Raw genomic sequence first — 12,498 nt, 5'->3', positions numbered from 1 at the left:
ATTACAGAATTAGGGTATCTTGAATTTGACTATATTCTTACTTTTATAGTAAGTTTTTATAATCTCATGTATTTTCATGTTAGTGTCCTTTTAAAGACTTCTCTTAGCATTTCCTATAAGGCAGGTCTAGTGGTAATGAACCGTCACAGCGTTTGTTTCTTTGGGAAATATGTCTCCCCTTTGTTTCTGGAAAACATCCTTGCTGAATATTATTATATTCTTCATTGGCGGTTTGTTTTCTTTGGCACATTGATATCCCCCTACATTCTCCTCACCTGCAGTTTCTGCTGAAAAATGTTCTGTTTTAGTTTTATGAAGCTCTCTTGTATGTGATGAATTGCTCTTTTCTTGCTTTCAAAATCCTTTTTACCTTTGACTTTGGGGGATTTGATTATAATGTATATTAGATCTCTATATTTAATCTGTTTATGCTATTTGGGTTTCATGAATGTGAGTATTCATTTCTTTCTCTAAATTTGGGAAGTTTTCTGTCCTTGTTTCTTCAAGTAAGCTTTCTGTCCTTTTCTCTTTCTCTACTCCATCTAGAACTTCTATAAGGTGTATAGTCATTCTCTCAGTGATGTCTCATAATTTCTTTAGGCTTTCTTCAGTCTTTTTATTTAAAAAAATTTGTTCCTTTGAGTAATTACAGATGTCCTTTGAACTCATTGATTCTTTCTTCTGCTTGACTGAGTCTGCTGTTGAAGTTTTCTATGTTTTTTTTCAGATAAGTCATTGTGGTTTTTAGCTTTAGAATTTGTTTGTTTTTGTTTCTGTCACTTTGTTATATTTCTTTTTGTTTATGTACTGCTTTCTTGATTTCATGTAGTTTTCTACATGTGGATTTGTGTGTTTGTGCGTGTGGTTTTTTTCTCACTGAGCTTCCTTAAGAGGATTATTTTGAATTCCTTGTTGAGCAGTTCATTTTATTAGGGTCAGTCATTGGTGCTTTATTTTCCTCCTATGGTGTCATGTTTTCTTGATTATTCATGCTCCTTGTGGCCTTGGGTTGGTGTCTGTGCATTTGAAGAAGTAGGCACCTATTCCAATATTTACAGATTGGCTTTGGCAGTGAAAGCCCTTTACCAGTTAGGCCATCCAGAGATTCTGGGCAGGCTGTCTGGTGGGGTCAAAGGGCAGACTTGCTGCTGTAGTCCTCAGGCAGGTTGGCCTTATGTTGAGATCCACTGGGGCCTAAGCCATGGGCATGGCCTGGCATTAGTGCTCTTTATGTCACAAGTCTCCATGAAGAATGAACTGGTGTTGTGAGAGTATTAGTCTCCTGTGCTGTTCAAACACGGTGCAGCTGTGGTATGATTTTTGGCTGGAAATCAAGGAGTCTTCTTTGTCACCTCAAAAGTTTTGAAGACTTTGGTACAGTAGAAAGAATTCTGAGAGCAGTTAGATCAACAGCATTGAAGCACCATCCTCCTCTGGTGTGTAAGAAGCAGACATCAAAGAAGAGGCTGAGGCAAAAGGATGTGAGCACACTTGTCCTTCAGCACATGAGAGGCTTCCTTTGGGTAGTCTAAGAATGAATGAAAAATACGAGATCAGAGTAGACATTTACATCTGCAGATAGAAGTGATGATCTAGGGAAACTGAGGTTTAATTAATGTTGCCTGAGTGTTGAGCCACAGAATGGTGAGGCCTGAGGACATTTGGGTTATGTTAACTTAAAATACACATTTGGGTTATGTTAACTTAAAATACATCTCCATTTTATTCCTTTTCTTCCATTATTTTTGCTGCTATAAATATATAGGCCTTTGCCATTTCACATCTAGGCTCTTATTTCTGTAACAGGCTTTCCATTGGTTTTCTTTCCCTTGTGTCATTCAGCTTTAGTCCATCTTGATCAGTTACTAAACTGATCTTTTTAAAATGTTGTTCTTGTCATATTATTTCAAACTCTTGAAAATGAGGAAATACACATACTCTTTAGAGCTTCACGATAGAGGTGGTAGAGTGATAGAGAGGATGGGGATCAAAGTAGCATGAGATCTCCTATCTTATTCTCCAGTTCTCACAGACACACAAAGGAAAATATGATTCTCATAACAATTCTAGCATGTCCATTGTATTCCTCCTTAGCATTTTTGTTTTTAAGTCCATTAAAATATGCAAATGCACTGGAAGAAATACTGAGCCAATGCTGTTAAATCGCTAACTTAACAAACAGACATAACCTTAGCAAAATTTTCCTCTGTTCATAGATTCAGAAAGTTTGAGTCATATCTATGTCGCCTGATGCTTTGGTTGGTTTCTGTAGAAGCGCATTCTGAGACAGGAATTCAGGTGCACATGTTTTATTAAAGGTGTTTTTCTAGGAGAAAAAGCTGTAGAAAAGCAAGGGAGTAGAATAAGGAAGGGAAAGAGGCAAAGCAAGGAATATAATTTCAGGTAAAGTAGAGCTCATCCATGGGGTAGGAGTTTGGGGATCTGGAGCATACGCCACACTGTCTTTTGTACCCTGCCCTGTAAGTCTTTGGCAATGTTGACAAAGATGAGGAGGTGGGGATTGTAGTCTTCTGAGCAAAATGGTTTCCATTGGCTGAAGGCAAGTTTCCATAGAAGAGGGCACTGTAAGCTGTTATCAGCCAATACTCACAGCAACCGAGGGACTGGGTACACGCCCACTAAAAAAGATTGAAGTGGGATACAAACAGCATCTATTATAGTTTACCCTATTGAGATCCACTGTTTCTCATACATTGAGGTCATTTCATTAAGGTATGGATTCTAGTGGATTCTGTTTGGTAACAGTTCTAGGAAAACACATAAGAGGAAGGTTATCAGGAACAGTATAGCCCAACTGGTGCAGTCATCCTAAAGTCACAACTAATACTCATAATCTCCACCCTTTACTATTCATTCTAGGTTCCTCTCAGTCTCAGCCATCACTTCTACTGGCCTAGATGGCCTATCTGGTGGGATAACCCACACTTTGTTTTGTTTGATTTTAATACGGAAACGAGGGAGCTTTATTGGTTGCATATGGTACTGCAGAGCCAACAGAGAGCATTAGAGCCAGAGGATACTTGCAGACAGGCAGCTTCAGTGATATGCATGTACCCAAGGAGCCCTGAGCCACTGCTCATGGCTTTGCCCTGGTTTCCAGTGACAAATTCCGGCCTCCTTGGCCCCATGCTTGGAGCAGGAATGTAGGAGCTGCTGTACCTAAATTCCAAGGGGCAGGGGTGAGACCAGAGCACCTGCCTGAGCAAGTAGGCGTGGACCAACAGACTGCCCCCAACAAAGGGGCCTGCTACGTTCTTAGCCCTCCCAATCTTTAAAATATGAAAAAATAGAGTTTATTCTCTTAAAAATACATTCTATTCAGTATGTGTTCTGAGCAGGAAAATAGGGCCCCTTTCCTATGATCTTGGTTGTGAGGCATTGAGGAGAACCCTGTTCCCTACTCAGGATATTAAAAAAATAATTCCTAAAAGCAGCTCTTTCCAAAGCAATCTTGTCAGAGAAATAACAAAACCCTGTACCAAGTCAGCCAGGGACCCAGTCTCTGGGACCCTATTTCTTTATTGGAATGTGGTAACACTTGGGATAACCCACACTTTCATCCCTGGGGGAATCTGAGATCAAGAACCAAGCTCATGTCTTTCTTCTTTTTTGCGAGCTAGTTATAGGGAATGCTCTTGTAAGGTCACAGGTGTGAGCCAAGGAGCAGGCATTGGTTGAGTAGTGGTAGGCATTCTGGAAATCTGGGCCACTTGGTGCACAGCTTATCTGTGACCCCTGGACCTGCTCAAGGCAGATCCTAGATATACCACTTTAATCTAAGGGTGTATTTCTTCTGAGCCCATGTAACCTAATGACTTGGTGGGTCATGATGGGTTTTTATAGCTACAGGTCACTTGGTATCTCATGATAAGGTATTCCATCTCTGTCATTCCAGGAGTTATTTTTCAGGTGATATATAATTCTCTATATACCTTCTACATGCAGAACCCTAAGAATATGCTGTGTCTGTCTACTTGGGACTTGCCTGAGACATCACAAGACACTTGTTTCTTCCTCTAACGTTGTTGAATCTGCCAAATGGTATGACCCAAGTGGCAGGATGGCTTGTGCAGCAGTCTGAACTTGCTACTGATCTCTTCCTTTTTCTGAGCTCCATTCATAATTGGACACCTTCAAAATCATTTGATGAAAGAATCAGAATGTTAAGTGTGAACTATACTTAATACCTATTAAGTATAGTATTAATTGTTTTTCTCTTACTGGTGATAGGTACAAGGTATAACAAATTGTTCTTTACTTTGGAGGTGATGTCTTAGAATGCCCCAGGGTATTATACACCAGAATTTTGAAGCTAGAAGGACTCTGAATCTTTGTAGTCTATTTTCCACTCTCTGGAGTCCATATATCACACAAAGATATTGAGAATACTTGCCACTTCTAGCTTATCAGGCCTAATTAACATGATCTCATCAATACAGCAGATATAGTAGGATGTTCTGCAAAATGTCCAGATGGTCTACGTGGCTTTGGGACTGTGATATAACAAAAGGAGAATTAGGAATCTTAGGCAAGATCATGAATGTATGTTGTTCCTTACATGTGAATGGGATCTGCTTCTGATCTTCCCTTCTCAAAGATATGGACAATAGCGTATTAGCCAGATCACTACCTGTATATCATATTCTAGGCCATGTGTTAATCTCTTCTAGTAAAGATACCACATCTGGCACAATGACTGCAAGGCTCCCACTTGATTAAGTTTGTGCTACTCCACTGCCATCACAATAATTCGTCAGGTATTTGTAGAGGCTGTACAGGTGAATTAAATAAGATTGTAAATCATGACATGGATCATGATTTATAATCATGGATGATTACCATTGCATTGTTTAAATCTGATAGTGTTATTTGGCAACTGCCTGATGTGGTAGAAACCAATACTATGACACTGGGTTTTGAGTGTTATAGACGTTAAAAAGTGTTATATTGAAAGCGTTATATTGAAAGTCAGCTTCTAAGGAAATGGAAATTAAGCTCAAATCTGTCTCCTGATGATGGTTTCAAGGCAGTACTTTAATTAAAGCTTCTGCAGGTGGATTCTGAGATTAGTAGGTACTTGGTAAAAGGAACAGGGAAGACCGGAAAGTCCTTGGGCATGTGCAGACATCTCTTTATGTTCACTCATGGGTCACATGTGCAAACTTAGGGGAATTAGCGTGAAATGTAGCGGAAATTCAGGTTGTGATGTCAGCAAGCTCATTCGGCACAAACTCCAGTTTGCCATCTGGGTTCCAACTGATTTTTAGCCAGTTTTTATTTTTATTTTTTAATCTCTCAAATGGAGGGCATTTCAGCATGTTCTTTCTTACCTTCTGTCCTGCAAACTCAAGAATTTGTTAGTTACTGGTTTCTTACTCTTGAGGTGGGGAGAGCATAGTTTCTGCTTTCTCAGTTTTAGTTATTTCTTTTCTTATATGCTGTTCTATAAGTTTAAGAATTTAGCCATTGATTTCTTTAATTCTTTGAGGCATGCTTTCAATAGTAATCCTAATCTTTCATTGCTCCCTTGGAAGCAATATTAATTTTTAATTTATTATTTTGGGTAAAGCTGGCAGCAGTTTCAGGGGCTTCCACTTGACCTTCCCTACTGTAATTCTTTTACTTTACTGTTCAAAAAACCAGTGTCTAATGTGAGAGTTTTTCAAATTGGCATGTCCATTCCAGTTATACATTGATGATCTGGAGATATAACCACTAGGTAGACCCATAAACCCAATGGACTCACTATGAGGTCTGTAGGATTGGGTGAGGAATTCATTTATAACCTGACCCTAAATGCCTTCTCTAATTGAAGGTCAGAATGCTGCTTGGGTTTTCTGAGTATCAGTGTCGATTGGGACCTTGTGTACAACATCCTTTTATTTTATTTATTATTACTATACTTTAAGTTCTGGGGTACATGTGCAGAATGTATAGGTTTGTAACTTAGGTGTACACGTGCCATGGTGGTTTGCTGCACTCATCAACCCATCATCTACATTAGATATTTCTCCTAATGCTATTCCTCCCCTAGCCCTCCACCACCCTACAGGCCCCAGTGTGTGGTGTTCTCCTCCCTGTATCAATTTGTTCTCATTGTTCAGCTTCCACTTATGAGTGAGAACATGTGGTGTTTGGTTTTCTGTTCCTGTGTTAGTTTGCTGAGAATGATGGTTTCCAGCTTCATCCATGTCCCTGTAAAGGCTATTAACTCATCCTTTTTTTTTGGCTGCATAGTATTCCATGGTGTATATGTGCCCCATTTTCTTTATCCAGTCTATCGTTGGTGGGTATTTGGGTTGTCTTTGTTATTGTGAACATTGCCACAATAAACATACATGTACATGTGTCTTTATAATGGAATGACTTACAATCCTTTAGATATATACCCAGTAATGGGACTGCTGGGTCAAATGGTATTTCTAGTTCTAGATCCTAGAGGAATCACCACACTGTGTTCCACAATGGCTGAACTAATTTATACTCCCATCAACAGTATAAAAGCATTCCTGTTTCTCTACATTCTCTCCAGCAACTGTTGTTTCCTGACTTTTTAATGATCATCATTCTAACTGGTGTGAGATGGTATCTCAATGTGGTTTTGATTTGCATTTCTCTAATGACCAGCGATGATGAGCTTCTTTTCATGTTTGTTGGCTCATAAATGTCTTCTTTTGCAAAGTGTCTGTTCCTATCCTTCACCCGCTTTTTGACAGGGTTTCTTTTTTCTTGTAAATTTAAGTTCTTTGTAGATTCTGGATATTAGACTTTTGTCAGATTGATAGATTGCAAAAATTTTTCCCATTCTGTAGATTGCCTGTTCACTCTGATGATAGTTTCTTTTGCAGTACAGAAGCTCTTTAGTTTAATTAGGTCCCATTTGTCAACTTGGCTTTTGTTGCTCTGCTTTTGGTTTTTTAGTTATGAAATGTTTGCCTATGCCTATGTCCTGAATGGTATTGCCTAGGTTTTCTACCAGGGTTTTTGTGGTTTTAGGTCTTATGTTTAAGTCTTTAATCTATCTTGAGTTAATTTCTTTATAAGATGTCAGGAAGGGATCCAGTTTCAGCTTTCTGCATATGGAAGGGACCAAGTTTCCCCAGCATATGGCTAGCCAGTTTTCCCAACACCATTTATTGAAAAGGAAATCCTTTCCCTGTTGCTTGTTTTCGTCAGGCTTGTCAAAGATCAGATGGTTAGAGATGTGTGGTGTTACTTCTGAGGCCTCTGTTCTGTCCATTCGTCTATTTCTCTGTTTTGGTACCAGTACCATGCTGTTTTTGTTACTATAGCCTTGTAGTATAGTTTGAAGTCAGGTAGCATGATGCTCCCAGCTTTGTTCTTTTTGCTTAGGATTGTCTTGGCTATGCAAGCACTTTTTGGGTTCCATATGAAATTTAAAGTACTTTCTTCCGATTCTGTGAAGAAAGTCAGTGGTAGCTTGATGGGGATAGCATTGAATCTGTTAATTACTTTGGGCAGTATGGCCATTTTTATGATATTGATTTTTTCTATCCATGAGCATGGAATGTTTTTCCATTTGTTTGTTTCCATTTCCTTGAGCAGTGGTTTGTAGTTCTCCTTGAAGAGGTCCTTCACAGCCCTTGTTGGTTGTATTCCTAGGTATTTTAGTCTCTTTGTAGCAATTGTGAATGGGAGTTCACTCATGATTTGACTCTGTTTGTTATTGGTGTACAGGAATGCTTGTGATTTTTGTACATTGATTTTGTGTCCTGAGACTTTGCTGAAGTTGCTTATCAGCTTAAGGAGATTTTAGGCTGAGATGATGGGGTTTTCTAAATATACAATCATGTTGTCTGCAAACAGAGACAGTTTGACTTCCTCTTTTCCTAATTGAATCCCCTTTCTTTCTTTCTCTTGCCTGATTGCCCTGGCCAGAACTTCCAATACTATGTTGAATAGGAGTAGTGAGAGAGGGTTTTTATCATAAGTCCCTGACTGGGGCTGCTGCCTTTTTTTCAGATGTGCCCTGCCCAGAGAAAAGGAATCTAGACAGGCAGTCTGGCTGCAGAGGCCTTGCTTAGCTATGGTGGGCTCTGCCCAGTTCAAACTTTTTTGCAGCTTTGTTTACACTGTGAGGGGAAAACCACCTACTCATACCTCAGCAATGGTGGACACCCCTCCCCCCACCAAGCTCAAGTGTTCCGGGTCTGCTGTGCTGGAATTTCAAGCTATTGGATCTTAGCCTGCTGGGCTCTGTGGAGGCGGGACCCTCCAGCCAGATGATTTGGCTCCCTGGCTTCAGCCCCGCTTCCAAGGTAGTGAAAGGTTCTGTCTCACTGGCGTTCCAGGTTCAACTGGGGTATGGAAAAACAAAAACAGAAACAAACAAAAAAACTCCTGCCACTAGCTCAGTGTCTGTCCAAATGGCTGTCCAGTTTTGTGCTTGAAACCCAGGGCCCTGGTGGCATAAGCACCGGAGGGAATCTCCTGGTCTGCTGGTTGTGAAGAAAGTGGGAAAAACGCAGTATCTGGGCCAGTATGCACCATTATTCCTAGTACAGTTCTCTCATGGCTTTCCTTGGCTAAGGGAGAGAAATCCTCCAACCCCTAGCACTTCCTGGGTGAGGCAGTGCCCCACTCTGCTTCAGTTCATCCTCTGTGGGCTTCACCCACTGTCCAACCAGTCCCAGTGAGATTAACCGGGTACCTCAATTGGAAATGCAGAATTCACCTGCCTTCTGCATCGATCTCACTGGGAGCTGAAGACCAGAGTTGTTCCTATTTGGCCATCTTGCCAGCAGACCCACCGAACATCCTTTTAAAAACATGCGTAGTCTACTTCCCCCAGTATATGGTTATCTGAGTAAATGACCATGGACCCCTTTCAGGAATCCATCCAGTCTAGGGTGGTCACTACTATATAAATTAATTTTGGTATTGAAGCTTCTTTATTTTTATTTTGATACATATTTTAAATTTTTACATCATTTCAAATTTACAGAAAAGTTGCAAGAATAGTTCAAAAAATTCCTAGATACCTTCTACCCAGATACCTCAAATGTTAACATTTTACTACACTTACTATAACCTTTTCTTGATAGATAAGTGTATATGTATCACACAGACTTTTTTTTTTCTGAACTGTTTAAGACTAAATTGCAGATATGAGTCCCCTTTATTTCTAAAGACTTCAGTGTGTATTTTCTAAAAACAAAGAATTCTCTGGCTAGGTGCAGTGACTAACATCTGTAGTCCTAGCACCTTGGGAGGCTTAGACAGGCAACATGGCAAAACCCCATCTCTACAAAAAAATACAAAAATTTAGCCAGCTGTGGTGGTGTGTACCTATAATTCCAGCTGCTCAAAAGGCTGAGTTGGGAAGATCACTTGAGCCCAGGATGTTGAGGCTGCATTGAGGTGAGATCATGCCACTGTACTCCAGCCTGGGTGAGAGCGAGCCCTTGTCTCAAAGAAAAAAAAAAAAAAAGAATTCAGAGTGCACTATGGAGGAGGATAGATTTTAAGACTCCTACCATGAATGCCTGAAACTATAGATAGTGCCAAACTCTGCACATACTATGTTTTTTCTAATATAAAAAAACTCATGGTAAAGTTTAACTTATAAAATGGGCACAGTAAAAGATAAACAACAATAGCTAATAATAAAATAGAACAATTTTAACAATGTATTGAAATAAAACTTACGTGAATGTGGTCTCTTTCTCTTCCAAAATAACTTACTGTACTGTACTTACCTATATTCGAACTGCAATTGACCTTGGGTAACTGAAACTGCAGAAAGTGAAACCGTGGGCAAGGGGAGATTATGATGATCAAATCAGGGAATTATCATTGATACAATGCCATTATATGAACTACAGATCTTATTCAGCTTTTGTCAATGTTTCTAATGACAGTCTCTATAGCAAAAGAGCATCCAAGATCATGCATTGTAGTTAATTGTCGTATCTCTTTGGGTTTCTTTAACAGACAACAATTCCTGAATCTTTATATTTCACAAAATAAACATTTTTGAAGAGTACCGACCAGTTATTTTGTACAGTGTCCTTCATTTTGGGTTTATTTACCTCATCATCAGATTCAGGTAGTGCATTTTTTGGCAGAATTATCACTGAAGTGATCTTGTGTCCTTCTCAGTGCATCGTAGCAAGAGGCACCTGCTATAGATTAGTTCCATTACTGGGAATGTTAAATTTGATAATTTGGCTAAGGTGGTTCCTGCCAGGTTTCTGTACTGTAAAGTTCCTATTTTATGCTCTGTAATTTTGTGGTGGTGATACTTGGGACTATGTGAATGTTATTCTATTTTTCATCAAACTTTCACTATTTTAGAAATCATTAATGATTCTTGGCTGAATCGAGATAATTACATGGTTATGCTTATTTCATTATTCCTTCTACATTTATTTGTTGGCTTTCTGCTGCAAGAAAGGGATTTTCCTTGTTTATTTACATCAGTGTAGGCTCAGTAGATTTTTACTTGCTTAATATGTTATAGTTCTCTGCTATCATTGTTTTGATGCTCAGATTGTCCCACATTTGTCTGTCATCTGAATCATGAATTCTGGATCTGAGAGCTTACTCAGATCTGGGGACTGGGCAAACAGTCATGGCTTTCTATTGGGGCAGTCATCTTAACTTTCTGCTCACACATTCTTGGTCTCTTTTAATTCTATTAAGCAATAGTCCCTTAGCTGTCTATATATCTTGCCTCTAGTAATATCATGTTTTCTAGATTCCTGTAGGTCAGCCAACTGTGGCTACCATTTTGACTTTGCTGCCCATCATGGTAGTTATGACCACTTAGATTCTGGCAGTTCAGTGCTGATACCTGGCCTCTGCTATTTTAGAGGTGTATGACCCCCATATCTAGTAATAAACTTAGTTCTGAAACTGCATCCTCTACCTTAGAGAACAGTTTACAGAAGATATTAACTACCAGGCTTCTCAATGATACCAATAATACTCACTCATCAGTATACTTTGTATTATATTGTCTTGATAACCAGAATGATCTCTGGGGTCTTCCAAGGAATAGAGTCAGCGAGTGGGTTTTCTGGTATGATGGATTATAATAAATCTATTATAAAATGCCTATTTCTCTGAGACTTTTAATCCTTCCTCTACTGCCAGAGTTGTTCTGGTATCTCTTCTTAATTTACTGTGGGTCATTCAATTTTCTAGGCTTCCAAGAGCCATTCCAACAGTGGATTAGAAAAAGCCTCTGGAGACATGTCAGGGTAGTAAACCTTGTATCATAGAAGAGTGGCCCCATACTAATCTCCCTTAACCAGCTTTGTATTCTACTCCCCTTGAATTAACACTCTGAAGATCCATGTCCAGGCAAATTCTCCCCTTTTCTGTTTGTACACCTTTGCCAGCTCCTGCACCTCCGTCAATGTACAGCCATCTCATCCCTTAGTAGCTCTAAACTTCTGTAGTTGGGGTCATGGTGAGTTTTGATCCTAGTTCTTGGTTCAAACAAGATGTGGGAATAGATCCTGAGGAGGGCAAGCATTGTCCTGTAAGGTACCTGCCTCCATTGAAGATTCTGCATTGTCTTTGAGTGGTGAGAGTTAGCTGTTATTCCTAATAAGGGGAAACTTTTGCAGGCTCGAAAGGTTCAGTGAAATTTGTGTATTCAGTGTTGTCAAGTGTATCTACTCAGATATCCCCACCCCAAGTGTCAGAATTCCATTCCCTCTCTATCAGGGACCTGAATTTGGTGTAGAAGACATGCTAGGGCTGAGAATTCATCCTACTAAAATTTTGATAGTCATAAAATTAATTCCTGACCTTGGTCTTTGTTTGATCCGCCCTCTGGCTGTAAGAGATGAGAGTTTCTTTAAACACAGCAGGGATGTAAGGAGCCTCTCTGATGTTTACACTTTGGTGACTAATTACTGAGAGCCTATCATTTTCTCTTTAAAGCATCTGCAACAGCTACCAATTCCACAAGTGCTTATAACTCTGTTCCCTCCCAGATTTATCTCACACTTGAATTATTCCACAAGACAGTGCATCTTCTCAACCTGTGTTTCTATCCATGCAAGTTAGCCACAGGTGGCATTTTTTTTGTTTTGTTATTAATAGATTTTATTTTTTGTACAGTTTTAGAGTTAAAGCATAATTGAGCAAATAGTACATTGAGTTCCAAATACCCATTTGACCCCTGTCCCACCCCAGTTTCTTCTATTATTAACATTTTACATTAGTATGATACATTTGTTGCAGTTATTGAACTAATATCGATACATTGTTATTGACTGTAGTTCATAATTTACATTAAAGTTTACACATGTTTTACCATTCTATGGGTTTTGACAAATACTTCAGGGCCTATTTTTTTTAATTACCATTGTAAGCATTTTTAGGTGTACAGTTTAATAGTATTAACTATGTTCACATTGTTTAAAACAGATATCCAAAACATTTCTTATCTTGCAAATCTAAAACTCTGTACCTATTAAACAATTGCCCTTTCCCCCTACC

This window comes from Aotus nancymaae, unplaced genomic scaffold, assembly GCF_030222135.1.
Source record: "Aotus nancymaae isolate 86718 unplaced genomic scaffold, 86718_ANA_hifiasm-v0.15.2.pri h1tg000062l, whole genome shotgun sequence".
Classification (NCBI taxonomy): domain Eukaryota; kingdom Metazoa; phylum Chordata; class Mammalia; order Primates; family Aotidae; genus Aotus; species Aotus nancymaae.
This window is presented reverse-complemented; position numbering follows the sequence as displayed.